The sequence below is a fragment of the Bombus vancouverensis genome, chromosome 1 (assembly GCF_051014615.1).
Source record: "Bombus vancouverensis nearcticus chromosome 1, iyBomVanc1_principal, whole genome shotgun sequence".
Classification (NCBI taxonomy): domain Eukaryota; kingdom Metazoa; phylum Arthropoda; class Insecta; order Hymenoptera; family Apidae; genus Bombus; species Bombus vancouverensis.
Genome location: NC_134911.1, coordinates 19,422,484 through 19,443,214, shown reverse-complemented (window position 1 = coordinate 19,443,214; position 20,731 = coordinate 19,422,484). Strand labels below are relative to the sequence as shown.

At 34.4% G+C, this 20,731-nt stretch overlaps 1 protein-coding gene and 1 long non-coding RNA gene across 4 annotated transcripts in view; one reads left to right on the top strand and one right to left on the bottom strand.

The window, feature by feature from the left end:
- The window catches only part of Gbs-76A (Glycogen binding subunit 76A), a 153,717-nt gene that overhangs the window by 105,981 nt on the left and 27,005 nt on the right, over nucleotides 1-20,731 (bottom strand). The gene's annotated exons all lie outside the window — the stretch shown is intronic.
- LOC117159151 (uncharacterized) lies at nucleotides 13,312-15,868 on the top strand. Its single transcript, XR_004464523.2, has 2 exons — nucleotides 13,312-13,702; nucleotides 13,814-15,868. It is a non-coding gene; the product is annotated as an uncharacterized LOC117159151 (long non-coding RNA).

Below are 20,731 nucleotides of genomic sequence, written 5' to 3'. Positions count from 1 at the left end.
ATAGAGTGAGTCATACGTGTACCGCCTTGTCTGGCGACAGACGATCCTTTTCTACTTGAGTTTAATTTCGGCTGACTTTTCATACTATTTCAATAAAACGTTCACGATATAATAATGATTAAATACAATATTTATAATAAATTATTTGTACTGTATATTGTTCGTTAAATTATAACGTTTAACAAATAAATTAATATTTATTATTTATATTTAAATATACCTGAAATTTTCCTTCAAGTATTACGTGAAACCAAAATGTTTCGTACGAAATATAAGGATATTTTATGAGTACAGGAGACATAAAACATTGAAGTTTACACAAAACCGGATTTCGATCCGTCGTGCAAGTAGAAAGCATGCGAAAAGAAAACAAAAGAAATGTTATTTCAAGGTACATAAATGATGGCACACGTAAGACTATGCGGTTTCCCATAGTCAGTCCCATAGTCATTTTAATCATTAACTAATATCAAAACATCACATATAAAGCTGACCTTAAAATTTGTATTAAAATTCGCCTTATTTCTTCAAAGAATCGAAACTAGATAAAAATATAATACATAAAGATACGCGTATAAAGAAATTGAAAACTCGATAGCTCAATTAAGTCGACAATATAAATAACTTGCTCGTATAATTTCCGATACAGGATATGTCAAAGTTGCGTCAACATTTATTATTATTATTACAATTATAACATTATACACCTACATATTATATCGTCACGTATATTACGATATTATTATTACTACATAAATAATATTCACACGATTTTAACATATCCGGTATCACCACGATCCCACCTCTCAAGTTTAACGAGACAATACGTTCCAATATGTTTGCGATCATTTTTCTCATATCGAGCATCAACGAGATCTATTGGAATATAGAATCTGTAAATGGAACTACCTATATCTTACCGCACGTTTCAAAAATTAATCTCAATCTATTCTTGCATATGCGAATATGTTAGAATCTGTACTATTATCGTATCGTTACATTCGCTGTTGAAAGAAAAATGCCCATCTCTATGGAGACAAATAACGAGGAAGTGGCAGGTGTGAATAAAACATATACGTTCTTTGGCGCAGGTTATCACGCAATAACGCACCGTCGCGACCGAGATCGCCGGGATTGTATTGCGTTTGCCAAGCCACGGGTAATTTTTACAAGGATATGGGTTAGATAATCGATGCGCTGTACTATCGACGTAACTATTAAAATATCGTATAGCACGGTAATCCGATCGTCTAAGCGAATCTGAAATAGAATTCGTCTCGTTCGAGCAATAGAAATGTTCGCGCTGGATATGACTCATATAAGAAAAATCTGGAAAAATTCTCCAATTGTTCGACTCGTGCACGTATTTACAAAACAACTATTCGTCACGAGGTATTTGTCCAATCGAACGAGACCGAAACTCTGACAACTCTGTTTCGATTATTAGACTCGCACCTTGACCTATTCTGGTTAATTAAAAATAACACAAGGCTGAGAACTCGGGAAGAGTTATACTTTGTGTTTGCAATGCTCATCGTTTCGCACCTTACGCAACAGATAAAAATTGGCTCGCGTCTGTGTATCATACGAACAAATACAATGTCAAGTTCCTGTTGGCGAGACAACTTTCGACCGAATGTAGCGCACACTGACAGTTCTCTCACGTTCTTTCGTACAACGACACTGAACCCTATTTTTCTAAGTACAAATTCGATTCAAATCGGTGTAATCTTCTTTATTCATTGTTAAAGACCGCAAACAGAAACGACAAAATCTTCTAGGTTCGATAGATTCGTATCAAATGTGTGAAACATCTTCTAATAAATATGAACAGTGTATTATTCAGATGCAAATCGTATAATCTTTTATTAATTCTCAATGCTGTACTTACCGCTGGTAATCCAAACCTTAATGTTTGAAACAATCGTCAAGAACTTTTTAAAAAAAGTTTTCCATCGTGACTGAGAACCAAACGAATATTCGTGCTGGAATAGATTATTGGTTGTGAGTAAAGAGTGAATTGAAGAACGCAAGTGAAGATTTGGGATGGTGTCACGTAGAGCTTTAAAATGCACTGTGCCGCTTGGAAGTTTGATTGTTTGGGAGAAGAACGTGTACTGTGGTTACGAAGTTTTAGAAGTACAATATGATTCGAGGAAAAGCTATGGAGTTGTCGAGAGTCATGAAAGAATCATGAGAGAGCCGTTCAGAGTCAAAGTTGAAGGAATCCAAAGTCATTTTGAGTAAGGTTCAATGCGTCGTTAAATTATTACAGCGTTATCACTATTTTGTTATTAACGAGCAATAATCTATCGCGATCAAAAATTGCTAGAATTGTACAAATAGTATTTTCAGTGCAAATCTTTCGCAAAATATCTCTTTCTTTGGTTGAAACAAATTTTTTTCTATACCAATGGCTGGTTCACCTAACTTTATTATCTGGAACATCTCGCTTGTTTTTGATAATATCGAAGAATATTTCAAGAACGAATTACCATCTTCATAGACGAATGCGTAGAGGACATTCTTAAACGAAATCGCATATTTTTTAATATGTTGGTCGATTCAGCTGGACTTTCTCCAGAAAAAAGTATTAACCTACTTATGTCGCAGAACTATATTAGTCTAGCAGATATTGTCCATTATCTGGAGAACGTCCAGTTGAATCGACTAATTGAACATTGGTGATGTTCGTACGTCTTCTACGCGTTCATCTACGAAAAAGCTAATCACGTCAAATTACGTTCCTCCCAAAACCATTCAACTTGAACCTGAAACATTTTTTAATATTATCGGAAATAAGCGAAATATTCCTAAAACTAGATGAACCAGTGTACGTAAAAATACGAATGTAAATAAACATTCACGGTCATATAATTTAAATATCTATTGGGTTGGTAACTAAGTGATTGCGGATTTTGTCATTAGGTGATATTGACAAAATGCGCAATCACTTAGTTGCCAAACCAATATTACTCAAGAGCTTTGAGAATCTTCTCAACGTCCGAAATTCGGTGCATGTCGAACGTACTTGGCATTTATCACGCCCCACATATCGGCGAAGCCTCGAAGAACGAATCTTAATTAACGCGTTAATTACTGGAAAATAGATGCGATCGGTCAAACGTAACCAATGAAAAAGGCGCTTATTGGTAATCCCACTGCGATAACCTCGCGCAAGCAATCTCGTTTCTCTCTTTAAACGCTTCATCGCTAAATGAAGCGGAGAAAAAAGGAAAAAAATTGTGCATGTTCGGCACAATGACACCAGCGGTTAAATCTCGCGTGATAGGTAGTAAGAGAGAGACAAATTTCGAGTATCGCTTGTTATAATCGTGTAGAAGATACAGAAGGCACGACTTACGAGTTCCAGATTGTAATACTCTTACGAAACGTAAGCAAAACGTCCCAACTTCCTTTTTAGCCCCTTCGAGAAATTATGCTTCTTAATTCGCGAAATAAAATAAATTTGATGAAGTAATAAATTTATATGCGTCCCTTTCTGAGAAATGTTTAAATTAATTGTTAGAAAATCTTTCGCTTATTTAATAGCACAGCTTTCAAACTTTAAACTTTATGGTTTCATAAAGCTTAAACATAGGGGAAATGTAATCATTTACAAATCTTACCAATCTATCTCCAATTTTACGCAAAGACGTTATAAATAAAAACAGTCAGAGATCATTGTATCGGATAATAAAAGTTCAATAGATTTTACCCATTACCTGTAGCTTTTTGGTGTGGTAATTGTTATTCAACTTCGAATCGAATTAGGTGAGTTTGAATATATTGGGTTGACAACTAAGTGATTGCGGATTTTGTCATTAAGTGGTATTGACAAAATCCGCAATCATTTAGTTGCCAACCCAATACATTTAATTATCGCGATTGCTGTAATTTGAGTTCATGCTTCGAAAAAAAGATTTCGATTCGTTAAATGAAGTATCGAAATTTTGCTCTTTATACGTCTAACATAGCACGTTTCAATTATAACATAATTTTCGTTATAATATGTGTATTGTTCTTTGTCAATTATACGACAAATAAAATCATATAAAAAAACGTATAACATCATGTCAATAGTAATTTTTCTATCTCATCCATCACGAATGTTGTTAATTCTGTACATCATAGACAAAGTTCATTAAACGTTAAATTTTAACAATGTACAAATAAACATATACGACTTACATAGAAAAGATAATTGTTCGCGTGTATGTAAGTTTAACAGTGTTTGTCTACGTATTAGTTAGTCATACAGTTCAATGCACGTTAAGGTTGAAAAATTGATAATAATACTCGACGTTTTTTCATCCAGATACACGCAATGATAACACGAGCGTAATGATAACGCAGATTAAATGTTACGGTAGCGTTCGTTTAACAGTGGTACTAAATAGATAAACCGTATCTCGATTTTTATCCGACAGCCACCGCGAAAGAACATGAACATGAAATACTTGTTGAAATATGCAAAAATTTCAGCGCTGGGGACTGCCGACACATTGGTAAAAAAACACAGGGGAGCAAGCTGATAAGCAGATAAAGCGAAAAATATTCTCCGCCACTTGTCTACAGATCCAGAGGAAAGACTGAGTCCCTTAAAATTAAATTCATGTAACGCGAAGTGGCGAAATATTCCATCGAATATAATTCCTTAAGAAATCGAGAAATCCGCGCAAGGAGATTAACAGCTATATGCTACTTCGATTTTTTATTTCATAAAACCAAATTTCGAAATCAGCGAAACATGCGTCGGATCGAAAATCAACGATGAAAGTCAGGACTTGACATTTTCTAAGAATTGGAATTGAATATTATATAATAATATGTAGGTCAATTCTTGCTTTTCTTAAGTTCTTTTAGTTTCGTGATTAGTCGAATTATAATTTCATCTTCTGTCGCGATATATTTTCATAATTTGAAGAAACAACGTGAATTGTTCGTAATAACAAACGCAGAACACCGTTTCACGAAAAGTAACAATTGGCTTACGCCGTTACGATCCTTAGCTCTTCGTGTGAAAATATCTTTCCGAATGTCATACGAAAACCTGTTCTTTCCTTTCGTCAGAGGTCCAACAATACACGTTCCATATATCACTATTCTACCAAATCCTAAAAACCTTGGAAACCCTGAACACCTCAAATTCTTATTCGTATGAAATCTTTAAAAAAAAACCATCCCAAGAAATACTTGCTTTTACCTAAAATCTCCTCAACGAACCTAACCATTAAATATGTGCGTGAGATAGGCGGCAAAGAATCAACAGCTAATCCGACAAACCAGCGTTCATCGCCCACAAAACAGGCTTGAAGAGAATATCAATTACCGAGAACGAGCAGCGAGATAATCCAGCAACGTGAAATAATGGTTGAAAGTAGATCAAACGAGAAGAAACACGAGGGGGTGTGTAGCAACAGGTATGTGGCAAGTGGTTAAAACGAGTCTAAGACGAAGCTCGCGCGAGCGCGAAACGAAGAGAAGAGAAGAGAGAAGAAGGTTCAGGGCAGCCAAGCCTTTGGAGGGTAATTTATTTAAACGACGGCCTATCTGCACGTCTATCGGGTTGCTAGTCTCGCGGTGGTTCGCTGATAAATCTCTTTCTCTCCGCTCGTGGTGTGTCGGTACTCTTTTTTCAGCCGGCTCGGCCGGCAAAACGTAAGGAAGGAGTGTACGCGGAGGGTGACGGGGGTGGTGTATATACTAGGAGAAGAGAAGGCTTGTTAGTAACTTCAGTAAAGTGGCGGGCACAACGGGGCCCGTTTTGTTTCCCGGTTTCGTAGCTGGACCATAGCGATAAGCTTGGGAGAGTTTCGCGCAACGAGCCCGGACGACTATAAGGGACCTTAACGTGCAGGTTCGCGCTCAACAGGATCGCTGAACCACGAATAAATCCGGCTGCCGTACGTCTTCGTGCAGATTAGATCGCCATATCCGCCGTGACTCGATGCGATGCGCTACACCGCTGGATTTTCGATAATAAAACGACAGGATCGCGATCGTTAATCTCGTAAAAGGAAGCAGTTACCGTTAGACCGATGCGTCGAGCGCGTGCATCGCTTCTTTACTATCCGAGCGCCGCGTCTTGTCTTTCTGCTTGTGACACTTTTCACCGCACTTTTCATCGCCACATTCCCGTTCGGCCTACCAGAGTCATCGGCTTTTTGCCTTAATTCCAGCGTCGCTCCACGTGTTTCGCTGTTTTTCCACCAATTACCGACGCCTGGCTACAAGCTATCGCTTTATATGGCGCCTTATTGAATCTCTAAAATTGAAATTATCCAACGTTTTTGAGTGGATACTGTCGAGCGTGTTCTTTTAATTTCAGTATGTTTGTAAGCTAAATGTAATTTACAAGATACCATTGTCTAAACACGGCTGTGAGAAAAATGATCGAACGAGTGGTAAATGATCATTTATTGTTTTTACAAAATGTACAGTTAAAGTAATTAAATACGATATGTCGAATGTGGTTTTACGTTCAGTAATAAATATTTAAAAGGATGTAGATGTAGCTGAGATGATTCTAAACGGTTGCTTTTCGATCGATTGAATACGTATCAATCTCTTACTAAAAGTTGTGTAACTTATTGATTAAAACTTATCCTACGTACTACGATTATTGTTTGATACATTAGAAGAGAATCTTGGCGTGACTTAGTCGCACGTCATGAATAGCGAATACTGACGTCCTTCGTGTATCACTATGATCAAGAGTCGTAACCATATTCATGACAACTATCCCTTTATCGTGATTCGGGTGTATATTCGTGGCGTTGGCAAAGATACGCGTCACTTCGTCTCTAGACACGGGGACATCGTGTCTTTGTCCAGAATAGACGCGCGTGTAGATCTCCGCGTGCATGTTGCGAGTGGAGTTTGAGCGTGCAAGAAAATTTGCCACGGATGGAGTACGTTCTTTAAAGCCACGGCATCTCTGCTCGCCACATAGCAAAAAAGCTTTCAAATCTATCGCTGATTTATGGAATAAATCAGATAAAGAATAACTGTATCATAGAACCTTATTATGAAATACCATGAATTTTTAATTAGATTCTCAGCTCGTTTCTTGTTAGGTAATTTACATTACAAAGAAAAAACGTAAAAGTTTTGGGAAACATTGGCAGCTTTGAACCTTATGAAATTAGCGTGGGTAAAAATTGGACAGCTTAAATATTTAACATTTTAAGTAAGAAACTCGATAACAGGTACAGAGATCACGCTTATTGTTAAATCATAAAAACAAATGTCGATTATATTGCAAAATTAATGTCGATCGTATACAAAACTAATTTCCTGTGAAAATGTATAACGACGGTTCGACTTTGCTTCACAGTTTTCTCGAACTCTCATTTTTTTCTTCAACTATATGAAATACATATATAAAATAAATAAATGAAATATATAAAAATTTCCTTTTTATTTTCTAAACAAAGCTATCGTAAGATGCAGCAGGAGAATAAAATGATCGGTTATGGAAAGTTCTTAATCTAGCACTTTGGTGTTAGGTGAAATATACTCGATGACAGGAATGTGTTAGTTGCTATCTGTTCTACAATTCCACAGAAACCACACTGTTCAGACGAAAGTGGTCGTGCTGTTTCCCGTGCCATTTAAACAGCTAAGCCGATGCTAAAGTTAGAAATTTAAAGGCTTGTGCTTGCTAGATGCACGTAATGAGCGTGCAGCTTTGAGTTTGTTACAAGAGTGTCTTGAACTTAACGTTAAAGTTCATGCACCGCGCGACTAAAGCTGTGAGAAAGTTACCCCGGGTCCCCTTCTAATAAACGTAACTTATAATTTTTCGATCTTATCCCACTGTGACCTGAATGCTTCCCGGGACTTAATTTATATTCTCTTAGATATCTAAGTGCTGTATCAGCGCGGTTTCTATCATGTAGAAAAAAAGATGATAAAATACCTGCACTTCTTAGCATCCTAATGTTAAATATTTTACACTAATAAATTACACCGCTATCTATCCTTAGACACTTTATCTCGTAACACGCTTAATGTTGTCGTCATCAGTGCTATGAAAGTTAAATAGCATAATAGTAATCATGCGATGTAGTACCTACGTACATGCAAGTAATGAATGCACCATTAATGATAATTATAAGTTTCAAGTTTAAAAAGATCCCAGCCCGTGATAAGATAAAAATTGAACTACATAAGAACCAGGGAAGAATGTGATTTTTAAGCAACTTCCAGTATACCTTTCGTGTCTTGAGTTCTCTACGACAGGATCTAATCGATACATGAAAATTGCATGAAAAGGAGATAAATTAATTTATATCGGTTTTCTGATTTTCACGTTATTTAACGTGTAAAACAAAACACGTTAGTGCCTGATAGATGAACATGACGTATAATATTAGATAACTAATACTTTGATAACCGGTAGTTTTGAAATATATAGGAAGATAAGAGAAACAAATATTTTGTCTCTAGATCAAATAAAAGAATAAGATATGGAATTAATAAAACTTTTAAATAACTTTACTATAGACAGAGAAAAATGTTTCTCATCACGACTTATTCTGATAAATAAAATTGCGTTAACTATTTATCTATATATATAAATCAACATTGTAATTTAGATTTATAACTTTAGAAATTTTTCATTTCCAAATACCCATACGTACATGAAATACACAGATTACAAATACTGGTGCGTACAATTTTACATAAATGAAAAATAAATGTGCCGATTGATTAAAATGTACGTCATAATAAAATAATCGTCGTATCATATCATATCGTGTGCAATACGTACAATATCGATTCACTTGTCATTGAATAATATCGTATCATCTGTTAGCCTGAGAGTTGATAATTTAATAGTTTACACGTTAAAAGCAATATTAACTGGAATTAATGAAATTTCATCCAAAAACTACAACGAATAATAAACAATCTTCATATTGCAACTTTCGTGGGTCATTGTACCAAAACCAAGATAAAGCTGTCTCAGATTGTTTCGACGAACTACTGATAACATGAACATAATGCATAACTGATGAATAAGCAATATTACTTTACGCAACGAACATTAAAATAAACACTTTGCAGACATTTATTGACCTCCAATATCACATCGTATTTTATTATTATCGGGTGTAGAAATAAAAATATTTATTGCTGAAACATTCGCTATATTCCGCACGATTGACTATCATCAAGCTCGCCGTAAGTTCGTGTAAACACGTTTTGACAAAGGCGTTTGCGTTTACGCACAACCATAAACGTGCGTATTCTAATGCGTCTGGTCGTGAAACATCTGCGACACGCATATTACGTATACGTACGTTTACGAGTTTACGGTACTATTCGCAATTGTAATAAAACGCACAGACGCATTTGTAGAACCTACAAAGTTTCGCAATACTTCCGGTTTACACAGCGTCAAACCAAGCTCAGTTTCTCCACTTTCGACTTATTTCTTTAATAAGAATTTAATAAAAATTTTATGTATTTAATTGTCAATTTAATTTAATTTAATTATTTTATGAATTTAAGTAAAAAAATTATGAACCTTTTTCGAGTCGCACATGCTATTGTAATTATTTACTAAATGATCTATAACTTCTAGTCACACATATTGGCGTAAAAAGACATTTCTAATAAGACTTCACAATATTTAATAATACTTTAAATTTTATTTAATTTTACTATAGATCTGAACGTATAAATGTTTCTTTATGCGAAATATTAAAAAGTATTAAGACATCAAATAAAATTTGAATATTAAATTGAATTTCATGTAATATTTTAATATTTGTTTGATATTTTGCATAGATAAAAATTTACATACCGGAACCTATATTGAAACAAACAAGGACTGAAATTCTATGCAATAACATTTCCTATAATAATAATTGAGTACAAAATTTCTATAGAAATAATTGTATAATGCAAGTAAAAATAACCTCGGCGATCCCCCAGGAAACACTTTGCGATCCCCTTGGGGTCGCGACCCATAGATTGGGAATCTCGTGCTTATAGCATGGCGTGTATGCTATTTTTCTTCCATCATAATAGAATCGGTAAATAAAAATTTCAATTTCCATTCAATTAAACGATTTGAAAAACAAGCACGTTTACAAAATTCATATTCTAATTTTAACTTGATTCGATACCATAATTTTATGTTTTAAGATAACAAACTTATTAATTGTAGTTAAACTTCGTAAGGATGAGAATACAAATAGAACGTTATCCAAGACAAATGAAACCTGTTAATTTGTCAAAAGTAAAAACTATATTAACTTCCTTGACGTATCACAGCAACCGATGACAAATTAACCACCGACGAGATATTTGTCTTAGATAAGCATCAGAATGTCGGCTGTACGCAAAATGAAACATTACTTCTAGTATGCAAATGAAGAAGACCGCAAATATTGAACACTTTTTCACGTCCTGAAGCGACATCTTAACAACCTACTGATAATTCATAAGAAGAAAAAACACGTGTAACGAACACAGAAAAAGCACGAAATACGTCGGTAGAAAATTCTCAAAGAAGAAACCGGTAACTTTAGTCCGCCCAAAAATGCACGATTGCACCTCTGAACGAAATAATTAAATCGTATAATATAAGAAAAAAAAAAGAAAAAAGGAAAAAATCGTGAACCACATTCGAACATGGAAGTAAAAGAACTACAGTCCTCGTTCGTTCCTCGTCGTTTCATTACGTAAAAGAAACGAGTCGTCCCGTTTGATGACCGGTAGGAATGAAAGGAAAAAAATACGACTGGTGCATCAGAATGCACGGTTATTCAAAAAATTTGTATTCATAAGTATGCAAGGACGATGAAGCAATCGCGTGGCCAAAAGTTTCGTGAGGCACCAACGCGACAAGGGGATGTCCGATTTATTTGTGTGACATTGCCGTCTTCTCGACAGACCATTGTTTTTTACGCGAATCATATGAAATTATTAATATCCATTAATATCCAATCAAACGACCCGACAAGGTTATCGCCGCGGCTTTTCAATATTAAATTGCCTTAAGAAGGAGAATGTCACGTGTGTCAATTCGCTAAGGGTCAATAATCTGTCCTTGCATTGTAAATTATAATATACGACGGGTGCAAGTAAAAATGTACAACAGCACACATCGTATATATTTGTAATAAAATACGTGCATTATATGACGGTATGAAAGATTTATCTTCAGGCAAAAACAGGTGTATAAATTATTTATAAAATTATTTGTGAGAATAACAATAATTTCTACTTCCTATTCGAGATATTTACAATAGTTTCAGAATTTTTCTTATTTGTTTTTGTATTATTATTTTGTATTATTATACACACAATAGTTTTTGTTAGTATATGCAAATTTCTGTAGAATTATTTAAAGGAGTAAAAATAGTTTCTATTTTATATTGAAGAAATGCGTGACAATCTCAAAATTGTTGAATAGTTATCAATTTTCTGTATTATTTCAATAATTTTTAATAATAATAATTCTACAATCTTAATTAGCATATATAATTGTGAAAATAAGGATGGAAACTTGCTTCATCGTAATTACGTTGCATATTTTATTAATCGAATTTATCATTTCTGTCCTTTTCATTCTAACAGAAAATTCAGAAATTCCAAATTTTGTATAAGAATGCTAATAACATAACTATTATTAGAAAAGCTAGTATACCGTATGCATATATATACGAAGTGTTCAATAATGCTATTTCGAGTGAAGAAGGGTCAATTATCAGAGTTATCGGTATTACTTGCATTTGCATGGCAATAAAGCTACACCCTATCTCGAACAAAGTGCTACGCTGGAAGAAAAGAAGAATTCGTTCATTCATTGTCAGCTGTCGAGGAACACGATGACTAACTGCCACATGGAAAATTCTATGAATACGTCAATGCATTGTTGTCAGAGAAATGCGGAATTACTCAAAATGTTATTCATCCTGAGATGCATTTTATTCACTGATTATATAACTAGTTATTGTTTTAAAATAATTGTACATTAATGTGTTTACAAACTGACAATTAAATATTGTATATTTTGATAAGGAACTGCTTCTAGAGTCCTAAACTGGCATGTTATTGTAATAAATAATTATTGATTGAGGATCAAACACATATATGAATGCTATCGTTCAAAAATATTTGGATATTTTTATTGATAATTTTGTTGATGAAGTTGAATGATATTCTGAAAGCAGATTGATCTTATTGTTCAGACTATAACCGTATGGTATACTTGTGTCAATACGCAACACAACTTATCTTTGCAATAGAATATTGTATTCTGTAATATAGAATATTTCATTGCTGTGGATATCGTATTTTTATGGATTCTGCTATATATTCCACAAATTATAAACAATTATAGTTATTTACACGAAATTCATTTAATATATTATTATAACTACTTCCTATTGTTATACATTTTTACATATAAATGAAAGCAATCTGAATCTAATGGCTTCCAAAAAGAATCATAGAAAATTTTCACTATCCTTCCAAATTCAAAATTTGGAATTTCTAAAATTTCGACATAATTGTAACGTCTGTATTACCTCTCCGAATTAAATCTAGAATAAGTCAATCTAAATTATCCAAGTTTCCATGTGTCCCAGGACGAAGCATTGCAACAAGCATTCTAATTCAAATCTAATGTAAAATAGTTTAAAATAGTCAAAATAAAAATTATTCAAAGCTTTCCCAGAGAGGTTCATAGAAAATTTCTCGATTTTCGATAATTCCAATGTATTTCTCAATAGAATTCCCAACCAAAATTAAATCTCGAATAAATCAGTGTATAAATTACTAAAATTTCGTTGCGTGCCAAGACGAACCATTGCAATAAATAGATCTAACTCGGACCTAGCCTAAAATAGACAAGATGCAAACTGCATAAGCGTCGTAGCGCCCTTCTAAAAGAGATTCATAGATAATTTCTCAATCTTTGATAGTTGGAAAGTCGTGTCCTTCCAGAGAACGAAAAATAGTTCTCGATAAAATTCCATCCAACATCCTCTATTCCTCTATCAGAATCGATAAATCAGTGTACTCTAATAACCGAACCTAACGCGAATCTAACTGGAATAAATCAGCTCGTCGATAGAAATGATCTGAATTTGATTACGTACCAGAGTGAAGCGTGGTAAGAAGCGAAATTTCAACTGATCGACGCGGGACCGTGCGAATCGCGCGGTTCAGAGAAGCAGATACTGCGCGGTAAGACTCTGTTCGCGGACATCCTCTATACATAGATACGTTATTGCGTCGTCGTCGTCGTCGTCGTCGAAATGATGAGGTTCAGTCCGATGCAGTCGACCGCCGATCGGCACTGCAACCGAATACAGCAACTCTCGTTCACGATATTTTCGGTGTCAAGGTGTACCAGAAGCCGTGCTATTATCATCAACCTGGCCTTCGTTTTGCGGTGAAACGTTAATTCATTCATAGCACGCACCGTAAGGGCAATAACCTGGCCAACCATAATTGCCATCGAAAAATCAGTTCTCGATCGATTACTCACACCGATCGTTACGCTTAAATAGCTTGTTACAATACGCGGGTCGTTCAAACAGATTCGATCGGTTTGATTAAATCAACAGGAAAGAAACGAGCAATTTAAATGGGATTAGTAGGCAATTTTCTTGATTTATTTGTAAATTTTGGAGTGTATTTCGAGTAAAACTGAGTATGAAACATATACGTAAGGGTAGGTACTGTGTTATATGTTTTTTTGTCTTTCATACAAAATTAGGATTATAATATTTTCTGAATTAATAAGTTCCCAATGTAGGTATCTTTATAGCTTTTTCTTTTGTAGAGAATGAAGATTAGAGGAAGAGTATAGGAAGAAATTTATAGTTCTATCTAAGGAAAGAGAGATGACTTTAAAATCATTGGAACGTGTCTACTTTAGAAGTGAACACATAAAACAAGACTATTTAATTTTATCTAATAAGATCCCTCTCCAATCGTTTTATTTCCATCGTTCCGAAGCTATAGCTGGGAACATTAGATATATACGAGGCTCGTAAGAACAGCGTAATGAGCCTATTTTAATCTTCCGATTTTAATGTCGTTATTATTAATTGACAGCAGGTTGGGAAGTAGAACAACCTGTTGGACGCAAAGACTATAAAATACCAAGCATTAAGTTCAGGAAACTGCGTAAAAAAAACAATCAAAAGCGTTTCAAATTAACGATCTTTAATACGCAGCTAAGCACGTTATAGTTAATTGGAATTGAAACAATATGACCAAAATACATCATCTATATCAGAATATGTAATTAATGGCTCAATAAAAGTACACATTAAATTACCGAATTCATTTACATGTTTTTAATAAGTACAAAGATAGAGAAACTGATATTAGTAGTTTTAATTGCTTTGGTAGTTCGAATATCGACGACTATGAATATATTCTCGACATATTCGAGAAACAGACAGTCCAAAATACATAGTTGATCCAAAAACTAAACAGAGAACAGTTTTAGTAATACAAAATTCTTCGAAATCATATCAAATTTTAATATATTATATCTATGAAATGCTGGGAAATGTAATTTATCATTCTACTCCGATTTCCGTATGTAAATTAGTTTAGTTTAACTTATTAAATTGCATTAATACGCTATCGATAGAACAAACGATAGTTTAAAATCTCATTAAATTTTTCTCTCTTCGCACATTTAATCGATTGTTTTAACTAATCATAACGCAATCATATTTGATCTCTAAATGCCGATGCGTAATTGATTTTCAGACATTTGTTCTTCGTATTTTGCATATATCAAAAATCGAATATACTAATTAAACTGTGCGCGATGTTAAAATCACCGTCGCGTCACGACGCGGAGAGAAAATGCTGAAAGTCATACGCGATACGATACGGGGAGCAAACTAAATATAAATGTGCTCGTTACTAGATATGGGTGTTTAATTTCAGAACAAATAAATTTATCTACTATACTACGTATCTTTTTCGATATACCGAGATAAATCGATGAATGCCAATGTAAATGAGCGAAACGTGGCGCTTCACGATAATATCCGCCAATATTATTATAACGAGTATTTCACTTCTACAATTTTCATTTAAAGAGACACCCTGCAGTCTATTAAGCGTAAAATATCGCGATACTAAAATCCCGGATCAAAACACGACTTACGTGTCTTTGGATAAATCGTTGGTATTTAAGGCGAAAGATTAAATTGATTAATTTAATTAAGAAAAAAACAAAAGAGCTATTCACCATAGAGTGGCCATTCATTTGTTCTGTCGGTGTTTTCGACTCGAAAGTCGTCGATACTTCTTCCGTATGCGTCATAATCATGCTCCTTGCTTAAATCGTATTGAATCAGATCGAAGGCACCTCGTTATACTTCAATGAAGATTCTTCCAGCACTTTCCAGTCGGTTTCGTGCATCTTTGTCCTCACATTTTCGAAAAAACAACGTTTCGTTTCGATCGAAATATATTCGATGTTATCGAAAAAGGTAGGATTATTTACTTCGTACGGCGCCAATTAATAATTGTTTTCGAGTCGAATCGATCTATATCTCAAGTTAATCAGAAAACAGCAAACAGTCAATCCGTAATAAATAACATTACTCTCGTATCGTCAAGAAAATGTACTTTTTGTTGCCTATTGGTTATCGTCTTCGGCAATACAGCCGACAAAGTTCAGTTTCAGAAACGTGTAAAAATCACAATTCTATTCATTTCGTTCACAGTCCATCAAAACATACGACTTATACGTCGCACACTGTCTTTTCTAACGTTGAGAAATTTTTTTGTGTAGCCTTAACCCCTCGACTGCTTCGAATTTTGTAATTTTTTTCAATAAACGTCTCTTCAGAAAAATTCTAAAAAATCGATATCTTTCTTCGATGCACGATTTTATTTTATTTTCCACCTGTTTTCTGCATACGTTATATCGTACGTATTTCCTTGAAACACAAGTATTAATAGAGAGCGACAAGATTTTACGTTACGGCGTTCTTCTCCCTAGGTCAGAGAGGAAATGACTTTTCAAACTCTTTTTAAAGTTTCTTCACCACCACAGATAACAAAAGAGCAAACATAAAATCCCATCAAACGCAAAATCGTCGTACAATTTTAAACATCTTCGGCCTATTAATTTCCCGTCCGTTAATTCACACAAACTGTGCCCTCCGTCCCGATAAAAGCAACAACAACAAAAACTCGATAAAAATTTCACTCGACCTCGTCTCTTCCTCTTCGCATTCTCGACGACCGAACGTCTCTCGATATTTCTCCTTGAAAATACGATATTTCGATGCAATGCTCCACTGTCGACGAGAAAATCTCTACTGTCTCTTCCTTTTTTAAAATGCTGTTCGACTGTAAATCACGAATTTTCTGCTAAATTCAAGGCACAGCGTGGAAGAAAAGTTCACGAAGAGTATCCCTCCTTAACGGGACCACCATGATTCGTTTCTCGTGACGGATAAAAGGCTTTGTAGTTTTTAGGAAATCGCAGGTTTTGACGGTGCAATTTGTTCGACTGTTAACGAGACACTTGGCCCGATCGATCTATGGCATGCGGCTGAATGAACGTGCAGTCGAGTTACGATTTTTCGGAAAACGAAGGTGCAGCAGAGCAAAGACAGAAAAGGAGCCGGCACGACCGGCCGGCTTACACACACTGACTTCTGACTGGTCGAGCTAGTAGGTGACTCCAGGGACCCCTTCCATAACGCATAGCAACTGCTCGTAAGACGACTGATAAGTTCTTGCATTCTGCTAGAATCGACAGATCGTCCTGACGGCTGCCGCGATCCAATCCGCAGGATTTCCTCGATAGTAGCGAAGTATGCGATTTGTTTTTCGAGGAAAACTCAACGTCAGAAGTGAAACGTCAACGAGCTGATTTTTGACGCGTGGCGCCACGACTTTCCGTAGAAAGTTGATCGAAGAAAAAAGAAGGGCTCGTGCGAACCAACATCGACTTTCCGATGTGATACGATCAATGGGTCTTGCTTTGGCGAATTGCTTTATTCGTTGTATAGAATGATGACAGAAGAAGGACACGATTGGTACATTTTTGTTGATTTTCTAATTTTGTGCGCGAAGAATGGTACTTTAATACGATGTAGCTGAGAAGCTGTTAAATCCAAAGATGTAAGATTGAAAATAATTCTTGAATTTTAATATCTAATATTATCGTAGGCAATAGTTTGAAATTTATGAAAACGGAAAACACGATCTCTTCCGTGAAAAATAGAAACTATGACTAATGTTCTTCTCCTATAGGTTTCATATAGACGGCGAATTTATATGTATTTGTAGGAAAATATATAATAATAGTAATAATACAACAATGTATGTAATATCCAGAGCAGAGTACTTGGTATAATACATAGTGGTTGAAACAAATTTTTCCTTACAATTGTGTTCATAATTTGCATAAATATTCGCAGTATACTTATTTGTTTCTCTGTTTGGATTCGTAAAAGTATCGTTTTAATTGAAAATTTGTACGTTTAAAAAATTATGGGATAATCATGAACTTAAATTTCAGTGTAAATCATATCGTGTTAGTAAAGAATTTGTTAATTGACGATGATTAACTGATGTATATCACATGGAATACTACAAACACACGTACATATAATGTACGAGACGCTTCTTATTTGTGTATCTAGGATAAAGATAAACAGATCTTGTAATTATAAAATTAAGTTGACACTTGTCAATTACGTATAAGGAAAAATAAGTTATATCATGTTTCAATGATAAATAAATAATAACTAGAGAGACACTACTCACGAAGCTATCTGACGACTTGTGAACGAGAATGTAAATATTTGCATGTACGATAATGCGATATACGATAATTATAAGTGATATCTTAATTACATCGTGAATGATGATATTTCCAATATTTGTTTCAGTATTGTAATATGTTTTATATTATTTTCCGCGTCCTCTTTTATTTTTTTAGTTTTGTACACTTTCCACTGGACTATTTTGTACATTGAATATTATATTTTGATTTTGATTTTGAGTTCCGAAATCAGTAAAAGATGATCCTACTTTAAGAAGAATTTTTGTTTTTTTTTAAATAATTACTGCAAAGAAATAGGATAAAATTTAATCTGCATAACATTCGACAAAATTAATAACATTGAAACATTAATAAAAATTAATAATATTGTCTTTGCTTTGATCGATGGCTTCCTTAGATGTGATATGACTATCGTGAGTAAGTAACGTAATACCAGTTCGTTGAATGAAGTACTCGTTCGTTAATTGCGAATTAGTCTCTTATCTCTATATCACAACCAAGCAATTATTAACAGAAAGTAAAAAAAATTTACATAGTAGCACTCCACTTTCCACCAAATTCGTCAAAAAATTGATGTCGGTTGTTATGTTGATAAATACTTGCATTGAAAATTGCATTGATTTAATTGTTGACAACTGTTATGTTGACAAATAATTGCATTGAAAAATGTTTTAAGCTATTGATAACGTCAATATTCGATGTAAAGCACAGATTACACGAATTACGTACTTTCTACTGACGTTAAAATTGAGTCAGCAATTTTTTCGATCATCTTTCATGCGACATGATTATGTAAATGATGAACTCCCTCGATACTAGTTTGTTACAAAACGCCTGGTTTCTCGTGCTACTTGCTGCCGCGCTCGCGAAAACCAATTCCAAGCGAAGTAAAATAAACGTTCGTCATCAAAGAGGGAACTCCCGTAAGGTTCATTCATACTCTTCGAGCGCAGGTTTCTATATTTAACCATTCCCATAAGTTTCTGATAAATTCTCAACAGTGGCGATACGTGCTGAAACGTGACTTTCACCATGAGTTGTAGTTCTCAGTTACCAGACTATTGTTTGTTATTCGTCGCATTGTCTGAATCGCTAATGAAGCAACTAAAATGCCCAACCTAGAAATTTTCCATATGCAAATCGTACTACAATTTTACTAATTACTTATGTGTGGTGTGCGAATATTTACGCAAATTCGTGCTTTTATGAATTAATTTAAAGAATGGAATCTGTGGACAGAAGTTCGTTTTACTTGCCAAATATCGAATGTTACGAAATACGCTTCCCATAAATACATAAAAATCCGCTATCCACTTACGCGTTTTATATCGTATTTATATTTATAACAATGTGAGAGTAAACGATGGAACTTTAATATGAGAATGTCAATGCGTGAATCATTCTAATTGCAAGACATAAAAATAATTAATGTGCAAATTGAAACGTGTCGTATTGGCTCTGTCGTCTAGAGGATAATATAGCTAATCTGGAATCGAAGATACTCAATGTCCGAAAGTTATGTTCATCGGATTGCGAATAATTATATAGAATGCGTCATACAACACGTTGCAATTAAAGTTACGAGACTTAAAATTCTTAAAAGTGAGATTATATTGGATAATGTCCAAATACAGGCACGATCAGATACATGTAAAACGGAAGAAGATATTAAACGACCAAAATTAAATATTTTATTACTAAAAAATAGAATTGAAACTTCCAAGATTATCGAATCGAAGCGCTGATTGTGAATTTGAGAAATTCCTGTTATTAATTTGGAACTACGAACTTTTACTTCCGTTTATTTTGTTATGTATTGTCATATATAAAAAGAAATTAGTATTTAACAGATACGAATATATGAATATTTTCCTAAAAGTGATTTAAATGACAGGATGTTTAATTCGAGAGAATCATGAACAGAGATGAACTTTAATGGAATACCAAGTTTTTCAGGACAGACCAAGTTTTTCAGGACAGAAAAAAAAATAAAAAAAAAGCTCCGCTCCCCAGAGGCTAAAACCCAAAAACCGCATCATACAACAAAAAATGTAAAGCGCCGACACATAATACAGCATGGCTACGTCGTACCGCCGCGTATCGGTACCTTTGCCTAACATACCATTATAAAAATTCATGTTTATTGTGAATAATGTACTTAAAATCTGTATTTTCTGGACTCAATAAACTCCTTTGTAAAAAGAAAACTTTAATGGAATAATCTGTATCTATACATTCTTAATCCAGATCTTAAACAGATCTTAAACCTCAATATGCACTTGTTCTAGTGACCGCTTCCATATTTGTTCCACTGAGACTGTCAGTTAATTGGTAGGTACGTCTACGTAATGTTCAAAGAAAGACACCTCTCTGCTCAGCATGCTCCCGATTTTCTTAGTAGATCAAACTCAAGAAATGACGTGCTGCCTCTCATAGTTGTAAAATCGCTCAAATATTCTTCATTTTTATTTGTATCCGTACGTTTAAGACGGCTATTCGTGCTGTATATTAATTGTTCATTAAGTAAATGTTTATAACGAGTACCTGGTATCTCGCAACTTTTGAATACATTTTCAGATTGGTTTCAAATTTTATCAATATAATCGTGATAGTCGTGCGTCTCGTTAGAATTGTTACAAAATTTTAAAATACATAACATAACAAGCTTCCTATGTAACTGTTTAAATACTTTCATCGACCGCTGTAATTGAAGTCACACGAGACGATATGATAATTATATGATTATTATTGAAATGAGAAACAAGCAATTAATGTCGTGACAATCGATGTTTTTGAAACATTTACAGAGTGAGAGAAACACGTTCAAAAAGAAATAGAATTTCGTTTAATATATGCGAAAGTAATCGGACGCTTGTTTGTCGAACAACCTGTATTCGGTGTAATCATACATTTAACACTTGTTGT